This window comes from Acinonyx jubatus, chromosome D2, assembly GCF_027475565.1.
Source record: "Acinonyx jubatus isolate Ajub_Pintada_27869175 chromosome D2, VMU_Ajub_asm_v1.0, whole genome shotgun sequence".
Taxonomy (NCBI): domain Eukaryota; kingdom Metazoa; phylum Chordata; class Mammalia; order Carnivora; family Felidae; genus Acinonyx; species Acinonyx jubatus.
In genome coordinates, this window is record NC_069393.1 from 26,435,395 (window position 1) to 26,448,630 (window position 13,236).

At 36.3% G+C, this 13,236-nt stretch overlaps 1 protein-coding gene across 7 annotated transcripts in view; it reads right to left on the reverse strand.

Moving 5' to 3' along the window:
- Window positions 1-13,236, reverse strand: part of CTNNA3 (catenin alpha 3) — a 1,731,503-nt gene that overhangs the window by 170,719 nt on the left and 1,547,548 nt on the right. The window lies entirely within an intron of this gene.

Genomic DNA, 13,236 nt, shown 5'->3' on the forward strand with positions numbered 1-13,236 from the left:
GGAAATGGAATCCCTGTTCTCCATCATCCCATTTTACTTTTTTTTTAATTTTTTTTTTTGCATTTATTTATTTTTGAGAGACAGAGACAGAGAGTGATCAGGGGAAGGGAAGAAAGAGAATGAGACAGAATCTGAAGCAGGCTCCAGGCTCTGAGCTGTCAACACAGAGCCCAACGCGGGGCTCGAACCCACAAACTGGGAGATCATGACCTGAGCCAAAGTCGCATGCTCAACCAGCTGAGCCACCCAGGTGCCCCCATCATCCCATTTTATATAATCTTAAATCATTATTTTTTAAAATAGTTTCCATGCCTAATGTGGGGCTTGAACTCACAACCCCTCAAGATCAAGAGTCTCAAGCTCTACCAACTGAGCCAGCCAGGTACACCATCATTTTATATAATTGTAAGAAATTTTAGTAACAGTCTTTATTAGCTTTGTCATGTTATTGGAAGCACACTAATCTCGTGGCTATACAATTGCAAGCAAATGGATACGGACAGCAGGTGTAATAACAGCCCTGATTCTGCTTCCATCAAGTTCAATTTCAAAATGAAGTTACCTGCCATTTTGATTGGGATTTTAAAGTCAAATTCTCATATGAATCCTAGTCTCCCATAAATGTAGCACTTTTTTGCCAGTATGCAGATTGATTTTGTTCAAGTGGTCCCATCTAAAGCCTGGTCTGTAGGAAGGGTGGCTATGTGGGGCAGTGGAAGAACAGGAAAACATGCAGGTCTTTGAAGCAGGCACATCTCAATCAATTTCAAGTCTATTACCTCGCACTACGTGATATTTGGTACTTACATAACCGTGTGTCTCTTTTTCTATATCTTTGAAGTGAGGATATTAATATATACTTCAAAGGGTGGTTGTGGAGACATTTAACAAATTTAAAGTACCTGCTACATATTAAGCATTTGGTAAATAATTGTTAGGTTGTTGCTGCCACTTCTATTATTTTCATCATCAGCAGAGTAGGTGACTGTAATATACCAGGGCATACCCATATATGTTACAGATAAAAGATGCAACTTTTGAAAATAAATTTGGAATTTTTTTTAAAAATAGGAATATATTTTCTTGTCCTACTGACTCCTCCATGGAAGGCTGTGCTAATTCCAACTTCCCTATAGTATATTTTAGATGCCAACTCTATGATCATGGTCTCCCAAGAGTCACATATAACTAATTTCAAATATAATCTTTTGTATTAACTTAATAGGCTATAAAAATGACATGTTTATTCAAATACATATATCTATGACAAAGGAATAGATATGCAATTTTAGCACAGCAGGACATGGAGGAATTAAAAATTGACATCATCAAAGTCAATTTTGGTAATACATAAAACTTTAAAGTTCCATCAGAAAGCCAAAGATCAGTGTCGTTCACAGTTTTAATAAGAACTTAAAACGGTAAATATGTCTGGAGCACCTGGGAGGCTCAGTTGGTTAAGTGACTGACTCTTGGTTTCAACTCACGTCATGATCTCACAGTTTGTGAGATGGAATCCCCCGTGGGGTTCTATGCTGACAGAGGAGCCTGCTTGGGATTCTTTCCCTTGCTCTCTGCCCCTCCCCACCTTTGCACTCCCTCTGTCTCTCAAAATAAATAAATAAACTTTTAAAAAAGGTAACTATGTCTTCTTGCTAATTTTAGAGGATTTTCTTTCTTTTAAAGTTTTAAACTTCAAGTCAATTGACACTGTAAAGCACTTTGTTTCCACCGAGGTTCTTTATTCTCCCTGTACACTGGATTTTGCTGTAAAAGGGGTTTGGACACCTTATCTCTAATTAAGTCTAAGAGAGAAGAGAGAAGATTAAAAATCTGTCACTTTTAATTTCAAAGATGGGCTGATGGTAGCTGGAGAACAAAGGTATAAAAATCTTCTATTCAATTGTTGCTTTGAAAGTACATAATTTACACTTTACCTAATCCCCTGGAGTGATAAGGAAAAGTTTGAGTGTCTCTCCTTATCTACACAGCCTGGATAGAGAGTTGCTGTGTATTCTCAAGTTATAGACTTCTAGAATTTACTCAGATTTCCTACTTGTTCTATGTACTTGCCTTTATTAGTGTGGAATGTGAATATTTTATCAGCCAAATGTCATGTCTTCAAATTTCTGTTTTGTGGACCACATATTCCTTTTTTACATTCCAAATGCCCTGTCTTAGATTACAAGCTCTAAATAACCGAGGACCATGAATCATACAAGCAAGTGCTTTCTGGACATTTCTTGGATACAGATGACTCTTAGTTCCCTGGGAACAGTCTGGCATTGATTTTTTGTAACATTATGCTTTGTGTGCCTATCTTAACATCCAACACACCCAATGTCCCCTAATAACCTGAGATTGCTCCTGTTGTAATTTTCTATGCTAGGAAACAACATAGAGTTCCTTTTGTTTTCAGCTTCAGCGTAAAACTGGGCAAGTGCAGGTATCTGACACAAAGGTCACCCATCCACAAGTTAACCCATGAAAAAAATCCTATGCAAAGGGCTTTACAAATAGGGAGGAATTTATTTGGCTTAGTCAATCAGATTGGCTGTCCACCAAGTGTTCCAAAAAATTTGAAGAGGACGAATCAGGAAAGTGAATATTGCCAATCTGAAGAATTAACAGAAAGGTTATAAATGTGAATCCATTCACAAATGATGATGAAGATGATGATGATGATGATGATGATGAGAGCAGTAATCGTGGTATTGGTGGTAATGATCATCATAACAGGGGGTCACTTAAGTTTTATCACTTAACTATGTGCTACTCCTTACAAATATTAACTCATAAGCTTCACAATAATCCTATGGTGTGAGTAGTTCTATTTTAAAAATAAGCAAACTGAGATCAACAGGTAACTTGCTGAATGTCAACAGCTGTAAGTGTCAGAAACAGGATTCAAACTTGGGAGTCTAACTCCAAAAATTTTGCTCTCTTTTTTTTCAATTATCTTAGAATCAGACATGGGGAGACATGTCCAGGTATGACTTTATAAAGTCCCTTTTTCTCTAAGTCCATCCATGTTGTTGCAGTTGGCAAAGCTTTAATCTTCTTTATGGCTGATTAATTATTCCATTGTATATACAGACCACATCTTCTGTACCCATTCATCTATTGACAGACAACTGGGCTGCTTCCAGAATTTAGCTATTATAAATAATGCTGCTATAAATAAAGGGGGTACATACAATGCTAAGTGAAGTAAGTCAGAAAAAGACAGACAACATAGGATTTCATTCATATGTGGACTTTAAGAAACAAAACAAACAAAGAAAAAACAGAGACAAACAAAAAACCAAACTCTTAAATATGGAGAACAAATTGGTAATTGCCAGAGGAGAGGTGGAGGGGGGGATAAGGTGAAATAGATAAAGGGAATTTAGAGTACATTTATTTTGATGATCTCTGAGAAATGTACAGAATTACTGAATCATTGTATTGTACATCTGAAACTAATAAAACACTATAAGTAATATGTTATATACGTATACTGTCTGTATGCTAATTATACTTGAATACTTGAATAAAAATCCCTACTTCCTGTAAGTACATGAGCTTTATAGAGTGGATGACTCCACTCTGAGGGAAATTTTTATGTTCTCTATCCATTCATATTTACACAGGATTTTAACCAAACCTTAGATATATATAGTGTTTCCACCTATGCAACTCATTGAAAGACACACATGTTCATACTTCTAAAAAAATAAACACATATTAATAATCAATCACTGATTAAAAATATCCATATATAAAAGCCTAGACTTGGACTGTGGTAATTTCAGTGTACAAAGGTATTTTTTAGACTATCAGAGGATTTTTTAAAAGAATATTTTATTTTCAGCTCTTTTTTTTTTGAGTACCTTAACCATTACTTGATACACATTGTCCTTAATAGGAAAAGAAGTAAGCACATATTTCATATTTTACCAGAGACAAATGATTCAAAACTATTTACTTTATAAATGTTAAATTTTCACCATTAAAGAAATACAACTTTTTCAATGAGAATAATTCAGATAATGGGAAGTAAGGGCAAAACTTGGAAGCCAGGTGTCCATCACAAACACCTCCAAACTGGACAAGGGCAGAGAATCACTTAAATACTTTCGCTTCAGAAGATTTTTCCAAATGACTGTCATATGGGTAATTCTTTACTAAAACATTATTTTCAACAAAATTATAATTATCTGATTTTTTTCATTTTTTTTTAGTATTACTACTTTTGTTTTGAAAGAAAGAGAGAGAGAGAGAACAACTGGGGAAGGGGCAGAGAGAGAAGGAGAGAGAGAATCCCAGGTAGACTCCCCACTGTCAGCGCAGAGCCTAACGTGGGGTTTGAACTCACAAACTGTGAGATCATGACCTGAGCCAAAGTCAAGAGTCAGACACTTAACTAACTGACTGAGCCACCCAGGTGCCCCTCCCATTTATTTTTGTAGGCAAGTAATTGGTTAGATACAAATGCTGTATCTAAGACAACATCCCTCCCCCAAATTTTCCGTGCATGTTCCTATTCCCAAAGGACATTTATGGTCAACATCACTCACTCATTCATTCATTCATTCATTCATTCATTCATTTAGTAAATATTTACAGCCTATTTACTATGTGCCCAATACTGTTTTAAGTATGGGGAATATATAAAAGGGAGAAATAAAGATTAAAGTTGTAGCTATCATTGAATTCACTATCCAGTACATGACAAAACAAACAAGTATATATGTTGTATGTCAGACAGTGAAAGAAGTACTATGGAGAAAAATAAAAAAGAGAGGTGAAGAGGTTTATATGTGGGTTAGGAATGGTGTTGCAGTTTTAAGCAGGGGAATTAGTGGTGGCCTTCCAAAGATTTTGACATTCGGAAGAGCAAGTGTGTCAGAAGAGGAGATGTATGGGGCATGACATCTGAAACTAGAAGGAAACTAGACCTAAAGTTAAAATATCAATTTATTTGAGAGTAAAAAAAAATGTCACCACGTAATATATAACACTTCAATGTCAGAATAGATTATAAAATTATAATATAGGTGCACCAGGGTGGCTCAGTCAGTTAAGTGATGAACTCTTGGTTTTGGCTTAGGTCATGATCTTCCAGTTTGTGAGTTTGAGCCCTGCCTCCAGCTCAGCACTACTGGTGTAGAGCCTGTCTGGGATTCCTTCTCTCTCCCTCTCTCTCTCTCTGCCCCTCCCTTGCTCAGTCTCTCTCTCTCTCTCTCTCTCTCTCTCTCTCTCTGTCTCTGAAAGTCAATAAATAAAATTTTGGAAAAAAGCTGTAATATAAAGCTATGCATGTGGGGGAATTCCACTCTACTTTATAAATTTCAAATCCACCTACCTGACTTCTTCATTTGGTAGTCTAATAGACATTTTAGACACGACATATGTAAAATTAATTTCTCATCTCCTACCATCTCCAATATGCTCAATTCATTCTCTCCCATAGCAACATAAGTGGCAAGTCCACATTCCCAGTTCTCAAGCCAAAAATGGTGTGCTGTCCTTGACTCTTTTCTCTCTCTCATACTCAGTATCTAATTCTTCACCACATTCGGTTAACTCACCACTGCCATATATGCTCGCTCAATCAACAACTCTCAGCTTCTCCATTTCTAAAACCCTTTCTCGGCCTCTATGATTTCTCACCCAGATAACAGCATTGGCATTCTACATTCCTGCTTCCTCCTGTACCACTTCTCAGACTGTTTTCAATACAGCATTCAGAATGACCCCTTTAAAGCATAAGTCATATCATGTCACTCTCTGGCTCAAAGCCCTCTGCTCGCTTCCCATCCTACTCAAAATAACAGTAAATTTCTTGCAACGGTTTATGTTCCTTACAAGATCAGCCTTCCTTTTTAGTGTCAGATCTCCTTTTGCCTCACTAACATTTGCCTCCAAGGCATTTCTACTTGCTATTTCCCCTGCTGTGAATTCATCAATGAGTAGAAAACACTCTATTTAAACCTTGGTGGAAGGCTTATTTCAGTAACTAGCAAGTAAGTCACATATAAATATCACAATATATCACTTAAATTCCTGTGGCCTTATAAATAACTCCAGACATAAATTTTTGGGTTATTCAATAATGTTAAAAAATAGGATATGTACATTTATAAAGCCCAAGGTTCAACTCTATAGTTAAATAAAATAGTGAAGAGATTTAGTCTTAAATTATAGACATTGTAATTACAGTAAAAAGATGTAATACTGGATATACTTTTTTTTTTTTTTAAGTGAACTCTGTGTCCAGTGTGGGGCTTAAACTCAGGAACCAGAGATCATGAGTCACACACTCTACTGACTGAGCCAGCCAGGTGCCCCTACACTGGATATGCTTACTTCCTCCTCTTACTCTAAAATATATTACCTCATTGGTGACAAGAACGATAATAACGGTAATAAAATGATATCTTTTAAATATTATTAAGTAGAATTTGTATTTGAGATTAATTATTTTTTAAAAAAATAAGACACTTGAATAGGAACAGAGACAAATACACCGGGCATTTAATATTAGTTACTAGGCATTAATTTTAACTTGGAATTTCCCAGAAATCAAGGCAGGGTGAAAATATATGTATTTTAATATAATTCCATTATTTGATAAATGTTTAGATATTTGTCAACAATTATACTTGGATTGAAATCTCAAGATGTATTTATTAACAGAATTCTACTGTAAGAATTTTGGGATAAAATAATACGCAATGTTTTAAACTTAATTTTCTTTGCCCAGATTTTTAGACACCAACTTCTTTAATCAATGGAATGATACTAAATCTCAATTTGAGTAAAGAATTTGAATAAGAAAAAAGGTGACACTGTTCAGGTACACTACTTCATGATAAATAGAAATACAGCATAGTGACCTTAGCATGTAAAAATCCAAAAGGATGGGTGCCTGGGTGGCTCAGTTGGTTGAGCATCCGACTTTGGCTCAGGTCATGATCTCACAGTTGGTGAGTTTGCCACAGTTCATGAGTTTGATCCCCACATTAGGTTTGCTGCTGTCAGCATGGAACCTGCTTCAGATCCTCTGTTCCCCTCTCTCTTGACCCCTCTCTCTCTTTTTCTCTATCTCTCTCCCTCTCTCTCTCAAAAATAAATAAAAATTTTTAAAAATCCCAAAAGGAGTAAGTAATCTGTCCTTTAGATGGTCTGTCAGCAGAAGGTTTTGTATCATTAAATCAAAAGGACTAAGTGTAAAGAAAACTTCATGGAAATAAAGGGAGTTGAGCTCATCTTGAAAAACTTTTGTATTGGAGGGAATAAAAAAGACAAAAGGTTGACAATTCAGACATGGAAAAGATCACAAACACAGCCTCGGGGATAGCCCTAATGATCAGGAACACAAGAATCATTTCCACAAATAATAAACAGGTTTTTGGATTTGTATGCTTTATAGAGCCAGGAACAAGGGGGCACTGTAAAGGACTTTAGCAAAAAAAGGCAGAGCAATTAATGTTTATGCTAGCAGGAACTAGGTAGTAGAGAGCCACTGAATATTTCAGAGTAGTGACCTAGCAATTTACAGTAAGATTTATCTGGCACAAGTAGGTACAAGCATTGGAAGAAAGAGCAAGAAAGAAATTAATGAAATCCCCTAGGGTCAAAATATTGAGGAACTAGTATAGATTTGAGGCAAGGTGTCTTACCAAAGGAAGGTTCTCTTCATGCTCTCTCATATACCTGTACCAGCCAGTGTGTGATGTTCTGTAAACAGAACACTAAATGAGACTAAAACCATGTTCCCTGCACTAATGAGGTTTAGTGAGGTTTAATGAGTGGAGAAGAAAAGCCATTATGTAAGAAATTATGCATGAACAATGAATGTCATGATATGGGAATCTCCATGTGTTACATTCAGATTCAGGCCTGAATGTTGGAAGGAAACTACACTTAGATTTGTATTAGTGAAGTCTAGGTTAATCTGGAATTGTAATGATGAGCAGGTATTTATTGGCAAAGAGAAGGAGGATGGGGAGTTGAGGAAATTGTATGCCTCAGAGAGAGATGTGAGGGAGAGCCTGGTGCTTATAGGAAGGAAGACTTCCATATACAGGGAGGGGTGGGAGAGAAAGTGTGAAATATGAGGCAGGGAGCAGAACCTGGTTCTCTTACATAGGGCATTAAAGGACCAGATTTCATGCTAAGGGCAAGGGGAGACACTGACACCTTGAAGGGGTTTTATGCATGGTGATACGTGACAGATTTAGCGCTTTAGAAATATGATCTCAAGTTCAAGTGAGAGAATGGAAGTTTACTAAAGGCAGGAGACAATTTAGGAGCCCTCTAAAGAAAATCTAGGACCTAAACTAAGATAGTGACCCAGATGGTGTTAACATTATCCTCAGCTTGACTAAATTTTAGACAGGCTTCTTTCCAACTCTAGGCACCTGACCTCCCTTTTCTTAATGGCAATTATAAAACTTGTAGTTGTAAATTCTTTCTTTGCATCTTTAAGATGCAAGTAAATATTTCTAAATGCTTCTCAACAGCTTTACAAACAAGGAATGTCTTTCTCAAAAACCAGGGAGCTATCCCGTTTAAATGCAATTGTCAAGGAAGATAGAGCCTCTACCTCCCAGGCTTTGTGGGAGGGCGGTACCTAACTTTAAAGGGCACCTTGCTCCAAGGTGTATATGTACCTGCTGTCATGAAGACAGAAAAAAAATTCACTTTTCCTTTGGGTAAAGCCAATTAGCAAAAATGAATGGACTACAATCTCTGTTACCCTATCTCTGAAAAACTTTCAGCTCTTTGTTCTAGGAGAGTTGAATTCAGACAAAGTTCTGGTCTCTCTCCCCTACTGCAATAGCCCTGAATAAAGTCTTCCCTTCCTGTTCAGTTTTTCCCCGTGTGAAATTTTCTTTGAAAGTAGTGATAGTGGAGGTAGTTAAAAAACAGACAAGTTCTGAAAATATTTAGAAGATAGTAAAGCTTGAATGTGGTGTATGACTAGCTGTGGAAGGGAGTAAAAAAAATATATTCCCGGGTTCAGATGTGTTAGATCCAAAGTACAGAAGTGTTATAAGGGGTATAGGAGTTAAAGGAGATTTGTGGGATATGGTGATGCATTCAGGCTTGGGAACAGTGAGTGCCACAGGAGCCTATAAGCCATGAGAGGAGAGGAAACCACAGGCCTGCAATGTAAGTAGCCAGAGCTCATGAGACAGGATGTGGCTACATTCACTTACCTATATAAGACATTTGAAATCTTGGGACTCTATGAGAGTGTTCAGGAAAACTGGGAAGAATTGGAGGACTAGAGGGTTTAGATCAGAACTTCAGTGAACCCTAATGTTTGCAAAGTGGATAGAGGAAGAGGAAACCATGAAGCATTGAGAATCGTTACCCAGAGAGACAGGAAAGCAGAGTTACTGCCAAGTACACAATAGAAATTAAAGAAACCAATGAAGAGAAAACGCACTGCCTAGTGTAGTGCTGCTTGAATAATGTAATTTCATCCAGGCTTATGCAAGTTGTGTTTTTCATAGTAACCTAAACCAAATTATATCATGAAAAAGGTAATGAGGTCGTGTCTTACCATATTTTGCATGTTAATTTAGTATAAGCTTGAGTTATTGAGAGTGTATACTGAAAATAAATGGAGCCTATTAAAATGCTTCCAATTTTTAAAATAAACCACCCACTCATGGGAATTTTTCTATTGTTATGATGGAGAATATTCAGCTTGCTGCATTTTTAAAAAGCAGCAAGGAGGACATTCTCCTAATCACCAACATGAAGTTAGAGGGTACATGGCTATTTTTTTTTACCCCAAGAAACATCTTCTATATTTTAAAATTTGATATGCTCCAATTCATTTGCTGCATTGACGTTTTGAGGCTGTGTCCAGTAACCTAGGCAACTGTTCTTATTTCTGTCCTAATTTTCTTCTATGTATAGAACTTATATAGAATCAATGTTCTCAAAGATATTCTTTAAGACAGAGCAGATTTACAAGTTATATGCTTTTAAGGGAATATAACATTCAAAATATGACAAATCTTAAAGACTACATGTTATGCTGTCTTTATTTTTGGGTCAACAGTAAATATGATGAATAATCTATCTTCAAAAAGGTGGTATAATTTTTTGCTGAAATATACTCTGACTACAATTGAAATTATAAATCTTTAAGAGTTTTGTTTTTAATGTTATGGTCACTAAACTGAATTTCAGCACTTAGAGACGACAGCTTCAAGTACTTGCAAATAAAAATCTGGCCTTGATGGGATGCCTGGATGGCTCAGCTGGTTGAGCATACGACTTCGGCTCAGGCCACTATCTCACAGTTCATGAGTTTGAGTCCCGCATCAGAGCTCGCTTGAGATCCTCTGCCCCCTGTCTCTCTGCCCTGCCTCACTTGTGCGCTGTCTCTCTCTCTCTCTCTCTCTCTCTCTCTCTCTCTCTGTCAAAAACAAATAAACATTAAAAAAGAAAACCTGGTTTTGGTCAGTAATGTTAAATGAGTTCCCTTTTTCACTCTTCATCTACAAGACAGTATGATCAAAGTTTAAATTGTGCGAGACAGAACAAAATCTTTTATTTTTTTGAGACCTATTGGCTTTCAAGCTGTATAGGCAGAGGAAAGAATCACTAGGATATATGTTCTAAGGAATAGAGAAATAAACAGCAATTTTATTTCATTTTTTAATTTAATTCCAGTATAGTTAACATACAGTGTTATATTAGTTTCAGTTGTACAATAGAGTGACTAAACAGTTCTCTGCATTATTCAGGGCCATTAAGATAGGTGTACTCTTAATCCCCTTTCACCTATTTCACTCCCCTATGATAACCATCAGTTTGTTCTCTATAGTTAAGAGACTGTTTTCTGGTTTTTATCTTTTTTTAATTTTGTTCATTTGCTTTATTTCTTAAATTCCATATATGAGTGAAATCATATGATATTTGTCTTTCTCTGACCAACTTATTTCACTTAGCCTTACACTCTTTGGATCTATCCATGTTGTTGCAAATGGCAACATTTCACTCAATAAAAGGCAGTTTTAAGTGACTACTTGCAAAACTGATTCTAACGTGCATCCTATAAATATCAGGATGAATTTTCTTTTTCTTTTGTTTTTGCCTACGTACCACAAACTTTGGAAATTAAGTCCTATATAATTTGATGAAGATAAATGAGGACTGTGAGAGAGAGAAGAAACAACAGATAACCACAGTACCAAAATTCCACAAAGAAAAGAACAAAACCTCACAATGCAGGGCCAGCCATTCAATAATGAACAAAATTAGAACTTGACAATTCTTGGGTCAAATTCTCTGCTTTATCCTACTATCAAGAGTTGTTTTTTGTTGTTGTTGTTGTTGTTTTTTTTTTTGTGATCGCTATTTCAGTTGTACATGAGGTATGTGAATTAGATGTACATGAAAGTGCCAGCATCATTAAAAATCACATTAATGCCATCTTCCTTCTAACCTGAAAAAGCAGTTTCTGATAAGTCCTTCTCCTAAGGAAAAAAACTCCTTCAAAGGACTTTGGTAATAGAATTTCCAGCATGTCAAAATGTTTCACACCACAAAACCAAGAAACCAAAGGAGTCTCATACTAGAAGACTGAGACTTGCCTTGATGAAGCTTCTTGAGCTACTCAAAAGGAAGCCAAAGCATAATACTACCACACAAATCTACATTTATCATGCCATTCATTTTTTTTAGAAAAATCACAATGTATTGAGCACTTCCTATGTGCCAGGAACTGAACTGAAATTTTTCATGTACCTAGTTTAATGTTCACGAAAAACAAGAAAATAGATACTATTATCTGGATAGTATTATCTAGATAACAGATACTATTATCACAATTTTACAGATGAGAAAACAGTTAGAAATGTAAATAATGTGTTCAGTGTCATATGGATGATAATGGGTAGAACCCAGATTTGAATCAAGGCTTATATAACTCCCAAGTTCATACATCTGTACAGTATAAGGCAATGCTAGTGGAGATCAGCCACTTGCTCACCCATTCCACTCGCAAAACTCTCTTGCAATCTGTTCTACTAAATCTCTCTAAAACTACAGTTGTCCTTCAGGTAGGCATGGGAAACATATTTTTAGCCATCACCCTGCTGACACTATTTATTTCCTGGGAGCCCCTTGCTACTGCTGCCCCTACTGCAGACAGTAAATGAGAGGGAGGGTGGAAATCTAGAAATCAAAATACTCCCTGGATTGAAATATCACAGAGGTCATTGTGATAAGAGACTGAGGTTTGTGGATTCTGTGCTTGGAGACCCAGGATTGTTGTCCTACAAGGTCTGACACTGTCTGACTCTATCTGATTAATACTCCATTTCTTCAAGGTGAAGTGATCCACCAGGGAGACTGTCAAGCCACCAGGGATGACTGTCCAGACATCACCATGTAGTTTCCAAATGGTAATCAACAAAATGATTTGGTTATTAACGGAAGATTGTAATGTTGAGACATTTTGAAACTTGTGAGACTTAAGCAGATTTGATACTTAGGTTTATAGTCTTCAGTTTCAAAAGTCATTTTTCTAGTAGAGGACTTATAATATCAACTCCATTATACTGGCTGTAACAATAGGAGGGCAATGAGATCTTATGGGATGGTAAGATTCTACCCAAATTTGCTGGGCTGTACTGGAAAGAGAGTGGTTTGTGCCAGAAGACCTGGGATTTGGTTCCAGTTGACATGATTTGCACAAACTATTGAACTTCTTTGAGTTAAATTCCCTAATTAGTAAAATCAAGGAGAAAAAAAAAAAACAGGGCTTTTGTGAAATAAGACACCAACTGGTAAACATTCTGTAAGCTGTAAATGTTAAATGATAACTGGCACTCTTGTTTAAATAGAAATGATGAGTTAGCATGTATTTAGTATAATCTTTTAGAAAGCTTTTAGGACTTAGCAAAAAGTCATCTTATCAGTAAGTTTGGGAATTTGATGATCTTAACAGGAGTCTATTTTCATGTCTCTTTCAAATTAGAGTTTTTAAGATAACAGATTTCTATTTCATACTTGGTAAGAACATGAACAGAATAAACAATTAGAGCTTTAAAGAATGTTCTATAAATCTATAGCAAAATCATACTCTATACCACTGTGGAATGCCTGATTACTGGATATAATCACAGTATTGGTCCAGTGAGTATCCGTGTTTAATAATTAAGATAATCACTAATTTCCACTTCTGTTCCTCTGCTACTTCATAAGGCATGCACTATTGGT